The sequence below is a fragment of the Lagopus muta genome, chromosome 5, assembly GCF_023343835.1.
Source record: "Lagopus muta isolate bLagMut1 chromosome 5, bLagMut1 primary, whole genome shotgun sequence".
In the NCBI taxonomy this organism is placed as follows: domain Eukaryota; kingdom Metazoa; phylum Chordata; class Aves; order Galliformes; family Phasianidae; genus Lagopus; species Lagopus muta.
The window spans coordinates 28,011,808-28,027,527 of record NC_064437.1 but is presented as its reverse complement, the minus strand read 5'-3'; the positions used below and the strand labels follow the sequence as shown (position 1 = coordinate 28,027,527).

The 15,720-nt window shown below is 54.9% G+C and overlaps 1 long non-coding RNA gene across 14 annotated transcripts in view; it reads left to right on the top strand.

The window, feature by feature from the left end:
* Positions 1-15,720, top strand: part of LOC125694124 (uncharacterized) — a 112,747-nt gene that overhangs the window by 12,351 nt on the left and 84,676 nt on the right. The window contains exon 3 of one of the 14 annotated variants that reach the window (XR_007377413.1): positions 9,047-9,149. The exons of 12 other annotated variants lie outside the window; for them this stretch is intronic. This is a non-coding gene — a long non-coding RNA (uncharacterized LOC125694124). Of the gene's footprint in view, positions 1-1,345; positions 1,449-9,046; positions 9,150-15,720 lie in introns of those variants that run through there. One more of the 14 variants, XR_007377414.1, reaches the window with a different exon arrangement.

The window sequence follows — 15,720 nt, the reverse complement described above, 5'->3', positions numbered from 1 at the left end:
GGCAGCAGCACAGCTCAGGGACACCATGTAGTTTTGACTGGGTCTGTCGTGCCGAGGCACAAGAATGGTTGAGCAGACTTCCCGAGCTGGACCCTGGCTCTCAGCCCTTGCTGTCCTGTCCTGGACATGCAAGGTTCCCGGAGGTCTCGGGGCAAGAACTGGGAGTCTGCAGCCTGTAGTGCCCATGGCACGTGCTCTGCCTCCTGCAGAAGGTGTGGAAGAGGCTGCTGCTGGCAGAGCAGGTAGCTTACAGGCCCTAGAAGCTACTGTTGAACGCCAGGGTGCAGGTGCCGGCCGTCCTGCCTGCCTTAAGCAAGGCAGCAAGGGTGGATGAGGCTGCCTCCCGCCCGCCTGCAAGAGAAGCCGAGGAGAATGGCCGGGTGAGGGACAAAGCCCCGTCGCCGGGCTCCCCTCAGCTCCCTCAGCCTGTCTTTGTAGGGAGGTGCAGCCCCCTGATCAAATTTGTGGTTCTCCTCTGAACCCTCTCCAACAGCTCCCTGTCTTTCTTGTACCAGGGGCTCCAGTCCTGGACACAGTACTCCAGATGGGCCTCACAGGTGCAGAGTAGAGAAGGAAAATCACCTCCCTGTCCCTGCTGGCCACCCGTCTTCTGATGGAGCCCAGGATATCATTTGCTTTCCGAGCTGCAAGAGCACACTGCCGGCTCATATTAAGCTTTTCATCCATCAGGCCGCCAAGGTGCTTCTCTGCAGGGCTGCTCTCAAGGACTGCTCCTTCCAGTCTCTATAAATGCCTGGGATTCCTCTGGCCTAAGTGCAAAAATTTCACTTTGCCATGTTGAACCTCATCAGGTTCACCTGGGCCCACCTTTCAAGTCTGGGCGACATCACTTGTTACCCGCCTCCACCTGGACATTAATCCATTAATCACCACCCTCTGTCTGCGGCCATTCAACCAATTTCTTATCCATCGGGTGGTCCACCCATCAAATCCACATCCCTCCAATTCTGAGATAAGGATGGAGATAAGCCTTCCTCTCCTTCTTAAAAATGGGAGCAATGTTTCCCTTTTTCCAGTCACCGGAGCAGTTTACCGGACTTGTATGCATTCAGCTGCATCAGGAAGTCTCAGACATGTTCCACTGTTACAGTGGGATGGAACCTGCTCCCCACACCCTCACTTAGAGATTGCAGGGCCTGTCACATTATTGTCAGATCCAGAAACTTTCTCTTGCACTTGCATTGTTATCCATGGGCCAGACCCCTGCACATTGCAGTGATTTGTGTCTCTCAAGAAGTTCCAAAGTTGCGTGAGCACACAGATCAGACAGCACTCAGCCAGGATGGTATAATGATAATATTTAATCAGAATTCTGTGTTGACAGGATGGAATCAGAATTCTGCACTGACAAGATGGAACCAGAATCCTATGTTGACAGGATGGAACCAGAATTCTACATTGACAGGTTGAAATCAGATGTCTCCGGGGAGCTGCGTGGTGTTTGCAGCCTCGTGCCTCTCCTCTCGTTGTCCCCTGACGCAGCTGCAGGTGCAAATCCTGCGCAGAGCCCGGAGCACAGTCCTGATGACAGCTGGCATCCGGTGGCGAGCTGCTGTTGTCTTCATCTCAACAGATGAGGCACCAGAAATGCTTGGTGGCACACCAGCTGCCTCAGCAGCTGCTTCCTCACTGTTGTCCTCCCATTCTTCCACACCCTCCATGGTATCAGGGCAAAAACAGGAGGGTGTGGGCATGCTCTCAGCTGTCACTGCATTGTCCCTGGCATCCAGCATGCTGTGATCCGTGCTGGCATCACTGGCAGCATCATCAGTGGTCTCTTCCTGTGCATGCTGAATTCTAATGTCCTGGCTTTGAGAATCGCAAGAGGCAGGAAAGAAGCCTTCCACCCTCGATGTCGTGGTGCAGGTGTCTAGCATTCCCTGAGCAGTGTCAGTAGCACTGGCACTGGCATGTGCTGCTTGGGCTCTTAGCAGCCTGAGCATGCTCGTGTCTGGCCAAGAGACTTTCCAGCTTAACATCTGCTCCTTCCTCGCCTGATCCCGAATTCTCCAGATTGCTGGGTGTACTGGAGAGCATCCATAAGCCTCCCAGTTGACCTCTCTGGGATCTTGCAGTCTCAGTGCTGCTCCCAGAGCTTGTCTGGAGACTTCAGGCATGGCGGTACCATTTACGTCTCTTTTTCCCTGTTTGCACACTCTTGGGAAGAGCACCGCGTCATTGGCCTCCTCTGCAGAGTGTGCAGCCTTGGGAGAAACTAAGTTGCCTGCATCTTCAGGCACTAATGCAGACAGAGGCTCCTTGTCTCGCTCTTTGCCGCCTGCCTGCCCTTCTGGGCCCTTCTGAGCTGCTCTAAAAGATGGTGTAGCTGCAGCACGAGTGTCTCTGGTGCCCTCCTGAGCAACTCTCCAAGCTGCGTGGATCTTCCCAGCCTTGGTGGAGAGCACCTGGGCCGTTTTTCCTGGTGTTCTCAGGTTGCTGGTCGGTGCATGGCGCCCTGGTACTGCCAGCTGCCCTTCAACTCTTGGGCTTGCAGCGGCAGCACAGCTCAGGGACACCACGTAGTTTTGTCTGGGTCTGTCGTGCTGAGGCGTTAGAATGGTTGAGCAGACTTCCCGAGCTGGACCCCGGCTCTCCGCCCTTGCTGTCCCGTCCTGGACGTGAGGTCTCGGGGCAAGTACTGGGATTCTGCTGCCTCTAATGCCCACAGCATGCGCTCTGCCTCTTGAAGGTGTGCAAGAGGCTGCTGCTTGCAGAACAGGCAGCTTAGAGACTCTAGAAGATGCTGCTGCACGCCGGGGTGCAGCTGCCGGCAGCCCTGCCCGCCTTAAGCGAGGCAGCAAGGATGATTGAGGCTGCCCGCTTCGCCCGCTGGCACCGCCGCAGGTCACCGACGGGGAAAACTCCCGCCCGCCCGCCTGCAAGAGAAGCCGAGGAGAAAGGCCGAGTGAGCGCGGTCCTTCCCGCTCACGCCGCACTCGGCACCGAGGACAGCGCTCAGCCCGCGGGCGGCCGCCGCCCCGCTCCCCGCAGCCGCGCCGGCACAGGGCGGTCCCCACGCGGCGCGGGAAGACGTCCGGCCCCGCCTCCCTCGGGCTACCTACCTGTGCGTCGCGGCGCCCGGAGGCCCGCGAGCTCTCCGGGCCGGGCAGCTGGGGCAGACGGACGCCGCGGAGGGACGAGGCCGGGCTCCGGCCGCCCGGCGGCGGCGTCCGTGGGGAGAAGGAGGCGCGGGACGGACGCGGCGAAGTCGCCGCCGGCCGAGCCCGAGCGCCTCCCTCCCCGGCCCGCACCCCGCGGCGGTCCGGCACGCGTGGCGGCCCCGCGTCGGGCCGGCGCTCGTCCTTCTTGTCCCGCTCCTCGCTCATCGTCGCGTCCTCGCGCAGATGCTCGGTCGCAGGCACTCGGGGGAACCTCCTCGCGGAGCCTCTCTCCCGAGAGTGAGCGGCACTCTCTGCGGGGGACTCCGGCCCCTCGAGGCGGCCCCGCGTCACAATGGCCTTCGGGCGCGACGCCGGCCCGCGTCACAAAGCTCCCGCGCCGGGTTCCCGTCTTCCCGCTTCCCTCGGCCATCTCCGCGGCCGCCCCCGGACCTTTGCCGGCGGCGTCGTGGCCGTCGCTGACGGGCTCGCCCTCCAAGCGGCTGGAAGCGGCCGCGTCCGGCGCGGGGCGGCCCCCTCTCTCGTCTCGTCGCCCAGCCCGGCCGAGTGCACCCGGCCCGAGCGGCCCGTCCGCACCTCGGTCTCGTCCTCGTGCTGCGGCTCTCTGGACCCCGCTTAGAGTTCAGATGTGCCGCGCTCTGTGGAGCGGCCCGCGCTGGAGTAGCTGGGCGTAGCCTGAAGGACTGAGGCTGCAGGCCGTGGAGAGCCGCTAGGGAGCGGTACGCGGGACACAGCTGAGCCCCGTCGCAGGGCTTGCGGTAACCGCAGGGCCGTCCGCAGGGGCTGGAGCAATTGCGGGGCCTGTCACGGTTTATTGTCACATCCAGAGATTTTCTCTTGCGCTCCAGGCTGCTGAATCACGTTGTTATCCATGGGCCAGGCCCCTGCATATTGCAGTGATTTGTGTCTCTCTAGGATTGCCAAAGTGATTGCATACCTTTTCCAGATGTTTTGTTCTTTGTGATTCTGCAGTTGTTCAGGGGTAATGTTACAAAACCCTGGAGGCTGTGCATTTTCACCAGTGATGAACAAGAGCCTGCATGCTGCACTTGTAAAAATCTGTGCCAGCGGAGGTGACCACTGTTTCACAGCTGCTGTGATGGTGTCATTGCTGAAACGCACCACCCAGCACCTCACTGTGCTCACATCCGCTGTTTGGTCTCTGTCTACACTCAGCAAATGTTGATGAATTTCAGTGGGTGCCATTTTGTCCTCGTCGAGGATTTCAGTGACACACCTTTGCTTCATTTGCGGTGTCACGCCAGTTGCCATTTTGTCAGACTGCTCCTCTGCAGCCATCTGTTGTGTGACAAATACAGCAAAATAGTGGTGAGAAGGTTCAACCTCTGTGTCCACATCACCAGCATCTGCCTCTGATGTTCTAGGACAACATAATAAAAATGGAAACTTTACTTTTGTAGCAGACCTCATTCTTTTGCAGATTTAGATCTGCTAATAATCCACAAAGAGAATCAAACGTTCACAAACATTTTGCCAGGAAAGTTCAGCTCCAGAGGTCAGTTTCCCATTTCATATTAGCAGACATAGCATTGGAAAGAAAGGGTACTCACAAGTGCTGGTTGACATTAAAGCATCGTTTCGTCCAAGCTCGGGGTTTGTGAATTCCTAAGAGTTAGAAGTCAGGCAAAAATAGCAGGAAACCTGCCTCCTCTATCGTCTTTGAAAGGTCTTGGAGAATGGCAGAGGAGTCTGAAGACCTGAGGATAGGCAGTGTTACTCTGGTCTTCAAAAAGGGCAAGAAGGTGGATCCAAAGACAGGGATCTTTAAGAGAGAATCCAGCAGCAGAGGGTCACAAAGATGAGTAGGGGCCTCGAGCATCGCCCTTATCACCCTTAGGCTGGGAGACTCTGGACTTTTCAGCCTGGAGAAGACTCAGAGGTGATCTCATTCCTGTTTATAAATACCTGCAGTGGGGGAGACAAGTGGATGGGGCCAGGTTCTTTTTGGTGGTGTGCAGAGATAGAACAAGAGGCAGTGGGCACAAACTGGAATGCAGAAAGTTCCATACAAACGTGAGGAAGAACTTCTTTACTGTGAGGGTGACAGAGTACTACTGGAACAGGCTGCCCAGAGAATATCTCCTTCTCTGGAGATATTCAGGACCTGTCTGGATGCTTTCCTGTGCAACCTACTGTTTCTGTAGCAGCTGAGCAGGCTGCGAGAGGAAGGTGCCAGGAAAATAATCTGCTGTACTCAGCAGTCAGAGGGAGAGACTGATGCCTGGTATCATGCAATGATACGGAAAGACAGGCAGCCCTGTCTTTGGGCGATTTAAGAAATGGATAAGATCTCCTGAAAAACTGACCTTAGGCACACAGCAATGGAAAGAGTTGGAAGCACTTTTAATAACATGTTTCTGAGAGCACGAGAGCTCTCCAACCCCCAGAATAAGAAATCAGGCAGGGCTGGCAGGAAACCAGTATGGCTGAGCAAAGACCTGATGGGGTGGCTGAGAGAAAAGCAGGAAAAACAGAAGTCCAGGAGGAGGGAATGGGTAACCTGGTAGGAAGATAGGGATGCTGTCAGGATGTGCCTGGATGGCATCAGGAAAGCCAAAGTACAGATGAATTAATCTTGGGAAGGGCTGTTGGAGCAGGTCCAGAGGAGGACCAAAAAGATTATCAGAGGGCTGAGGGCTGGAACCCCTCTCCTATTAAGCAAGGTTGAGGGAGTTGGGATTGTTTAGCTTGGAGATGAGAAGGCTCCAGGGAGACCTCACTGCCATCTCCAATACTTGAAAGGAACTTACAAGCTGGAGGAGGAGGAACAACTTCTTATGCAGGAAGTGATAGGACAATCCAAGTCATTCTATGATTCTACGACACTGTAGAGAATGTCCTTTACTGGGGGAGTTGGACTAGATGATGAGATCCTTTAACCTGTACAATTCTGTGATTCTGTGATAATGTGCTGTGTGAGGATTTCTTCCAAGTGCTGGTTCAGCAAATGCACAGTTGAATAGAATGACCTTGTTTGACTTTCCTAAGAAAACTGGGATCGCTTTCTGTCTGCACAGACCACTGCTGCTACCGAGAAAACAAATTAAACACATACAAAAGATAACTCGCAAAACACTACAACATTACTACTGAATTCTGAGACATCTCCACTTCCCTCTGACCATGGTTTTGGTGGTATTCTGATTTTAATCCCTCTCAACAACCAGTAGAGTTTCCCTGCTCTCTAATAATTGTATTTTCCCAAATGTGCCAAATTTCTTTACCAAGAAACAAAAAGGTGTTGTCACACTCAGGGTGGCACCATACAGAACCACTCACCCCGTAACCGCAAGTGAGAATCGCTTCATACAAGCACCCGAGTGCCAGGAAGAACGGTCCCCTCATCAATCTCCCCAGTTGCTAACCATGGACGCAGGAATCTTCAAGGCCACAGCCCACCTCCAGTTGCTGGTTCACTCACCCCTTTCTTCACAGGGGATCCCACACACACACCAGGCTTAGCTGGCTTCCCCTTCGCTAGCCTTGCACACCCACATTCTTTGCCCTTGATGGTTCCACTGACACAGGCATCCTCCACCCTGTGCTCTGACACCAGTAGCTGCACTCAGAGACCAAACATCACTTCACTGGCCACCTTTGGAGAGCGTGCTGCTGTGCAACAGCCTGAGTTTTCTGCATCTTGAGGAACCGATGCAGGCAATGGCTCAAGCTGTCCTGCAGGCCCAGGACCTGTGCCCAGAAGAGAAGCTGAACACACTGCTTCTGTCTCACCAGATGGGGCAAGACATGCACTCTGCAGGTCACCAGATGACTGTCCTGCAGTCTCTGTCTCAGCAAACTCTTCTAAATCACGCTGTTCATCCTGCACTCCAGCATCCCAAGATAAGAACTCTCCTGGTGCAGGAAAGGGGCCCTCCACCCTCGATGTTGTGGTGCAGGTATCCAGCACACCCTGAGCAGTGTCAGTAGCAATGGCACTGTTACGTGCTGCTTGGGGTCTTAGCAGCCTGAGCATTCTCACGTCTGGCCAGGAGATGTTCCAGCTGGACAACATCTGCTCCCTCCTCACCTCATCCCAAATTCTATGAATTGCTGGAAAAATTGGAGAACATTCATAGGCCTCCCAGTTTATCCCTCTGGGATATTGCAGTCTCAGTGCTGCTCCCAGAGGTTTTCTGGAGATCTCAGGCATAGCGATAGCAGTCATTTCTCTTTCTTCCCCCTTGCACACTCTTGGGAAGAATGGTGCATCATCAGACTTCTCTAGAAAGTGTGCAGCCTTGGGAGAATCTAAGTTGCCTGCATCTTCAAGCAGAGTCTCCTTGTCTCGCTCTTTGCCGCCTGCCTGCCCTCCTGGGCCCTTCTGAGCTGCTCTGGACAGTGGTGTAGTGGCAGAACGAGTGTCTCTGGTGCCCTCCTGAGCATCTCTCCTGAGCAGCTTTTCTGAGCATCTCTCCAAGCGGATTTTCCCAGCCTTGGTGGAGAGCACCTGGGCCGTTCTTGCTGGTGTTCTCAGGCTGCTGGTGGGTGCATGGCGCCCTGGTGCTGCCAGCTGCACTCCGACTCTTGGGCTTGCAGCGGCAGCAGCACAGCTCAGGGACACCATGTAGTTTTGACTGGGTCTGTCGTGCCGAGGCACAAGAATGGTTGAGCAGACTTCCCGAGCTGGACCCTGGCTCTCAGCCCTTGCTGTCCTGTCCTGGACATGCAAGGTTCCCGGAGGTCTCGGGGCAAGAACTGGGAGTCTGCAGCCTGTAGTGCCCATGGCACGTGCTCTGCCTCCTGCAGAAGGTGTGGAAGAGGCTGCTGCTGGCAGAGCAGGTAGCTTACAGGCCCTAGAAGCTACTGTTGAACGCCAGGGTGCAGGTGCCGGCCGCCCTGCCTGCCTTAAGCAAGGCAGCAAGGGTGGATGAGGCTGCCTCCCGCCCGCCTGCAAGAGAAGCCGAGGAGAATGGCCGGGTGAGGGACAAAGCCCCGTCGCCGGGCTCCCCTCAGCTCCCTCAGCCTGTCTTTGTAGGGAGGTGCAGCCCCCTGATCAAATTTGTGGTTCTCCTCTGAACCCTCTCCAACAGCTCCCTGTCTTTCTTGTACCAGGGGCTCCAGTCCTGGACACAGTACTCCAGATGGGCCTCACAGGTGCAGAGTAGAGAAGGAAAATCACCTCCCTGTCCCTGCTGGCCACCCGTCTTCTGATGGAGCCCAGGATATCATTTGCTTTCCAAGCTGCAAGAGCACACTGCCGGCTCATATTAAGCTTTTCATCCATCAGGCCGCCAAGGTGCTTCTCTGCAGGGCTGCTCTCAAGGACTGCTCCTTCCAGTCTCTATAAATGCCTGGGATTCCTCTGGCCTAAGTGCAAAAATTTCACTTTGCCATGTTGAACCTCATCAGGTTCACCTGGGCCCACCTTTCAAGTCTGGGCGACATCACTTGTTACCCGCCTCCACCTGGACATTAATCCATTAATCACCACCCTCTGTCTGCGGCCATTCAACCAATTTCTTATCCATCGGGTGGTCCACCCATCAAATCCACATCCCTCCAATTCTGAGATAAGGATGGAGATAAGCCTTCCTCTCCTTCTTAAAAATGGGAGCAATGTTTCCCTTTTTCCAGTCACCGGAGCAGTTTACCGGACTTGTATGCATTCAGCTGCATCAGGAAGTCTCAGACATGTTCCACTGTTACAGTGGGATGGAACCTGCTCCCCACACCCTCACTTAGAGATTGCAGGGCCTGTCACATTATTGTCAGATCCAGAAACTTTCTCTTGCACTTGCATTGTTATCCATGGGCCAGACCCCTGCACATTGCAGTGATTTGTGTCTCTCAAGAAGTTCCAAAGTTGCGTGAGCACACAGATCAGACAGCACTCAGCCAGGATGGTATAATGATAATATTTAATCAGAATTCTGTGTTGACAGGATGGAATCAGAATTCTGCACTGACAAGATGGAACCAGAATCCTATGTTGACAGGATGGAACCAGAATTCTACATTGACAGGTTGAAATCAGATGTCTCCGGGGAGCTGCGTGGTGTTTGCAGCCTCGTGCCTCTCCTCTCGTTGTCCCCTGACGCAGCTGCAGGTGCAAATCCTGCGCAGAGCCCGGAGCACAGTCCTGATGACAGCTGGCATCCGGTGGCGAGCTGCTGTTGTCTTCATCTCAACAGATGAGGCACCAGAAATGCTTGGTGGCACACCAGCTGCCTCAGCAGCTGCTTCCTCACTGTTGTCCTCCCATTCTTCCACACCCTCCATGGTATCAGGGCAAAAACAGGAGGGTGTGGGCATGCTCTCAGCTGTCACTGCATTGTCCCTGGCATCCAGCATGCTGTGATCCGTGCTGGCATCACTGGCAGCATCATCAGTGGTCTCTTCCTGTGCATGCTGAATTCTAATGTCCTGGCTTTGAGAATCACAAGAGGCAGGAAAGAAGCCTTCCACCCTCGATGTCGTGGTGCAGGTGTCTAGCATTCCCTGAGCAGTGTCAGTAGCACTGGCACTGGCATGTGCTGCTTGGGCTCTTAGCAGCCTGAGCATGCTCGTGTCTGGCCAAGAGACTTTCCAGCTTAACATCTGCTCCTTCCTCGCCTGATCCCGAATTCTCCAGATTGCTGGGTGTACTGGAGAGCATCCATAAGCCTCCCAGTTGACCTCTCTGGGATCTTGCAGTCTCAGTGCTGCTCCCAGAGCTTGTCTGGAGACTTCAGGCATGGCGGTACCATTTACGTCTCTTTTTCCCTGTTTGCACACTCTTGGGAAGAGCACCGCGTCATTGGCCTCCTCTGCAGAGTGTGCAGCCTTGGGAGAAACTAAGTTGCCTGCATCTTCAGGCACTAATGCAGACAGAGGCTCCTTGTCTCGCTCTTTGCCGCCTGCCTGCCCTTCTGGGCCCTTCTGAGCTGCTCTAAAAGATGGTGTAGCTGCAGCACGAGTGTCTCTGGTGCCCTCCTGAGCAACTCTCCAAGCTGCGTGGATCTTCCCAGCCTTGGTGGAGAGCACCTGGGCCGTTTTTCCTGGTGTTCTCAGGTTGCTGGTCGGTGCATGGCGCCCTGGTACTGCCAGCTGCCCTTCAACTCTTGGGCTTGCAGCGGCAGCACAGCTCAGGGACACCACGTAGTTTTGTCTGGGTCTGTCGTGCTGAGGCGTTAGAATGGTTGAGCAGACTTCCCGAGCTGGACCCCGGCTCTCCGCCCTTGCTGTCCCGTCCTGGACGTGAGGTCTCGGGGCAAGTACTGGGATTCTGCTGCCTCTAATGCCCACAGCATGCGCTCTGCCTCTTGAAGGTGTGCAAGAGGCTGCTGCTTGCAGAACAGGCAGCTTAGAGACTCTAGAAGATGCTGCTGCACGCCGGGGTGCAGCTGCCGGCAGCCCTGCCCGCCTTAAGCGAGGCAGCAAGGATGATTGAGGCTGCCCGCTTCGCCCGCTGGCACCGCCGCAGGTCACCGACGGGGAAAACTCCCGCCCGCCCGCCTGCAAGAGAAGCCGAGGAGAAAGGCCGAGTGAGCGCGGTCCTTCCCGCTCACGCCGCACTCGGCACCGAGGACAGCGCTCAGCCCGCGGGCGGCCGCCGCCCCGCTCCCCGCAGCCGCGCCGGCACAGGGCGGTCCCCACGCGGCGCGGGAAGACGTCCGGCCCCGCCTCCCTCGGGCTACCTACCTGTGCGTCGCGGCGCCCGGAGGCCCGCGAGCTCTCCGGGCCGGGCAGCTGGGGCAGACGGACGCCGCGGAGGGACGAGGCCGGGCTCCGGCCGCCCGGCGGCGGCGTCCGTGGGGAGAAGGAGGCGCGGGACGGACGCGGCGAAGTCGCCGCCGGCCGAGCCCGAGCGCCTCCCTCCCCGGCCCGCACCCCGCGGCGGTCCGGCACGCGTGGCGGCCCCGCGTCGGGCCGGCGCTCGTCCTTCTTGTCCCGCTCCTCGCTCATCGTCGCGTCCTCGCGCAGATGCTCGGTCGCAGGCACTCGGGGGAACCTCCTCGCGGAGCCTCTCTCCCGAGAGTGAGCGGCACTCTCTGCGGGGGACTCCGGCCCCTCGAGGCGGCCCCGCGTCACAATGGCCTTCGGGCGCGACGCCGGCCCGCGTCACAAAGCTCCCGCGCCGGGTTCCCGTCTTCCCGCTTCCCTCGGCCATCTCCGCGGCCGCCCCCGGACCTTTGCCGGCGGCGTCGTGGCCGTCGCTGACGGGCTCGCCCTCCAAGCGGCTGGAAGCGGCCGCGTCCGGCGCGGGGCGGCCCCCTCTCTCGTCTCGTCGCCCAGCCCGGCCGAGTGCACCCGGCCCGAGCGGCCCGTCCGCACCTCGGTCTCGTCCTCGTGCTGCGGCTCTCTGGACCCCGCTTAGAGTTCAGATGTGCCGCGCTCTGTGGAGCGGCCCGCGCTGGAGTAGCTGGGCGTAGCCTGAAGGACTGAGGCTGCAGGCCGTGGAGAGCCGCTAGGGAGCGGTACGCGGGACACAGCTGAGCCCCGTCGCAGGGCTTGCGGTAACCGCAGGGCCGTCCGCAGGGGCTGGAGCAATTGCGGGGCCTGTCACGGTTTATTGTCACATCCAGAGATTTTCTCTTGCGCTCCAGGCTGCTGAATCACGTTGTTATCCATGGGCCAGGCCCCTGCATATTGCAGTGATTTGTGTCTCTCTAGGATTGCCAAAGTGATTGCATACCTTTTCCAGATGTTTTGTTCTTTGTGATTCTGCAGTTGTTCAGGGGTAATGTTACAAAACCCTGGAGGCTGTGCATTTTCACCAGTGATGAACAAGAGCCTGCATGCTGCACTTGTAAAAATCTGTGCCAGCGGAGGTGACCACTGTTTCACAGCTGCTGTGATGGTGTCATTGCTGAAACGCACCACCCAGCACCTCACTGTGCTCACATCCGCTGTTTGGTCTCTGTCTACACTCAGCAAATGTTGATGAATTTCAGTGGGTGCCATTTTGTCCTCGTCGAGGATTTCAGTGACACACCTTTGCTTCATTTGCGGTGTCACGCCAGTTGCCATTTTGTCAGACTGCTCCTCTGCAGCCATCTGTTGTGTGACAAATACAGCAAAATAGTGGTGAGAAGGTTCAACCTCTGTGTCCACATCACCAGCATCTGCCTCTGATGTTCTAGGACAACATAATAAAAATGGAAACTTTACTTTTGTAGCAGACCTCATTCTTTTGCAGATTTAGATCTGCTAATAATCCACAAAGAGAATCAAACGTTCACAAACATTTTGCCAGGAAAGTTCAGCTCCAGAGGTCAGTTTCCCATTTCATATTAGCAGACATAGCATTGGAAAGAAAGGGTACTCACAAGTGCTGGTTGACATTAAAGCATCGTTTCGTCCAAGCTCGGGGTTTGTGAATTCCTAAGAGTTAGAAGTCAGGCAAAAATAGCAGGAAACCTGCCTCCTCTATCGTCTTTGAAAGGTCTTGGAGAATGGCAGAGGAGTCTGAAGACCTGAGGATAGGCAGTGTTACTCTGGTCTTCAAAAAGGGCAAGAAGGTGGATCCAAAGACAGGGATCTTTAAGAGAGAATCCAGCAGCAGAGGGTCACAAAGATGAGTAGGGGCCTCGAGCATCGCCCTTATCACCCTTAGGCTGGGAGACTCTGGACTTTTCAGCCTGGAGAAGACTCAGAGGTGATCTCATTCCTGTTTATAAATACCTGCAGTGGGGGAGACAAGTGGATGGGGCCAGGTTCTTTTTGGTGGTGTGCAGAGATAGAACAAGAGGCAGTGGGCACAAACTGGAATGCAGAAAGTTCCATACAAACGTGAGGAAGAACTTCTTTACTGTGAGGGTGACAGAGTACTACTGGAACAGGCTGCCCAGAGAATATCTCCTTCTCTGGAGATATTCAGGACCTGTCTGGATGCTTTCCTGTGCAACCTACTGTTTCTGTAGCAGCTGAGCAGGCTGCGAGAGGAAGGTGCCAGGAAAATAATCTGCTGTACTCAGCAGTCAGAGGGAGAGACTGATGCCTGGTATCATGCAATGATACGGAAAGACAGGCAGCCCTGTCTTTGGGCGATTTAAGAAATGGATAAGATCTCCTGAAAAACTGACCTTAGGCACACAGCAATGGAAAGAGTTGGAAGCACTTTTAATAACATGTTTCTGAGAGCACGAGAGCTCTCCAACCCCCAGAATAAGAAATCAGGCAGGGCTGGCAGGAAACCAGTATGGCTGAGCAAAGACCTGATGGGGTGGCTGAGAGAAAAGCAGGAAAAACAGAAGTCCAGGAGGAGGGAATGGGTAACCTGGTAGGAATATAGGGATGCCGTCAGGATGTGCCTGGATGGCATCAGGAAAGCCAAAGTACAGATGAATTAATCTTGGGAAGGGCTGTTGGAGCAGGTCCAGAGGAGGACCAAAAAGATTATCAGAGGGCTGAGGGCTGGAACCCCTCTCCTATTAAGCAAGGTTGAGGGAGTTGGGATTGTTTAGCTTGGAGATGAGAAGGCTCCAGGGAGACCTCACTGCCATCTCCAATACTTGAAAGGAACTTACAAGCTGGAGGAGGAGGAACAACTTCTTATGCAGGAAGTGATAGGACAATCCAAGTCATTCTATGATTCTACGACACTGTAGAGAATGTCCTTTACTGGGGGAGTTGGACTAGATGATGAGATCCTTTAACCTGTACAATTCTGTGATTCTGTGATAATGTGCTGTGTGAGGATTTCTTCCAAGTGCTGGTTCAGCAAATGCACAGTTGAATAGAATGACCTTGTTTGACTTTCCTAAGAAAACTGGGATCGCTTTCTGTCTGCACAGACCACTGCTGCTACCGAGAAAACAAATTAAACACATACAAAAGATAACTCGCAAAACACTACAACATTACTACTGAATTCTGAGACATCTCCACTTCCCTCTGACCATGGTTTTGGTGGTATTCTGATTTTAATCCCTCTCAACAACCAGTAGAGTTTCCCTGCTCTCTAATAATTGTATTTTCCCAAATGTGCCAAATTTCTTTACCAAGAAACAAAAAGGTGTTGTCACACTCAGGGTGGCACCATACAGAACCACTCACCCCGTAACCGCAAGTGAGAATCGCTTCATACAAGCACCCGAGTGCCAGGAAGAACGGTCCCCTCATCAATCTCCCCAGTTGCTAACCATGGACGCAGGAATCTTCAAGGCCACAGCCCACCTCCAGTTGCTGGTTCACTCACCCCTTTCTTCACAGGGGATCCCACACACACACCAGGCTTAGCTGGCTTCCCCTTCGCTAGCCTTGCACACCCACATTCTTTGCCCTTGATGGTTCCACTGACACAGGCATCCTCCACCCTGTGCTCTGACACCAGTAGCTGCACTCAGAGACCAAACATCACTTCACTGGCCACCTTTGGAGAGCGTGCTGCTGTGCAACAGCCTGAGTTTTCTGCATCTTGAGGAACCGATGCAGGCAATGGCTCAAGCTGTCCTGCAGGCCCAGGACCTGTGCCCAGAAGAGAAGCTAAATGAACTGTTTCTGTCTCATCAGACTGGGTAAGACATGCACTCTGCAGGTCACCAGATGACTGTCCTGCAGTTCCTGTCTCACCAATCTCTTCCAAACCATGCTGTTCATGTGTGTTTGGCATGCATGAGATGTTCCAGCTGGACATCTGCTCCTTCCTTGCTTCATCCCGAATCTTATGAATTGCTGGGAAAATTGGAGAATATCCATAGGTCTCCCCATAGATCTCTCTGGCATCTTGCAGTTTTGGTGTTTCTCCCAGAGCTTGTTTGGACAATTCCAGCATGGCCATAGCTGTTTCTTCTTCTCCTCCCTCACATGCTGACAGGAGGAGTGGTGCTGCATTGGCCTCCTCTGGACAGTGGGCAGTCTCAAAAGCATCTGAGTTTTCTGCATCTTCAGGAACTGATGCAGGCAATGGCTCAAACTGTCCTGCAGGCCCAGGACCTGTGCCCAGAAGAGAAGCTGAACACACTGCTTCTGTCTCACCAGATGGGGCAAGACATGCACTCTGCAGGTCACCAGATGACTGTCCTGCAGTCTCTGTCTCAGCAAACTCTTCTAAATCACGCTGTTCATCCTGCACTCCAGCATCCCAAGATAAGAACTCTCCTGGTGCAGGAAAGGGGCCCTCCACCCTCGATGTTGTGGTGCAGGTATCCAGCACACCCTGAGCAGTGTCAGTAGCAATGGCACTGTTACGTGCTGCTTGGGGTCTTAGCAGCCTGAGCATTCTCACGTCTGGCCAGGAGATGTTCCAGCTGGACAACATCTGCTCCCTCCTCACCTCATCCCAAATTCTATGAATTGCTGGAAAAATTGGAGAACATTCATAGGCCTCCCAGTTTATCCCTCTGGGATATTGCAGTCTCAGTGCTGCTCCCAGAGGTTTTCTGGAGATCTCAGGCATAGCGATAGCAGTCATTTCTCTTTCTTCCCCCTTGCACACTCTTGGGAAGAATGGTGCATCATCAGACTTCTCTAGAAAGTGTGCAGCCTTGGGAGAATCTAAGTTGCCTGCATCTTCAAGCAGAGTCTCCTTGTCTCGCTCTTTGCCGCCTGCCTGCCCTCCTGGGCCCTTCTGAGCTGCTCTGGACAGTGGTGTAGTGGCAGAACGAGTGTCTCTGGTGCCCTCCTGAGCATCTCT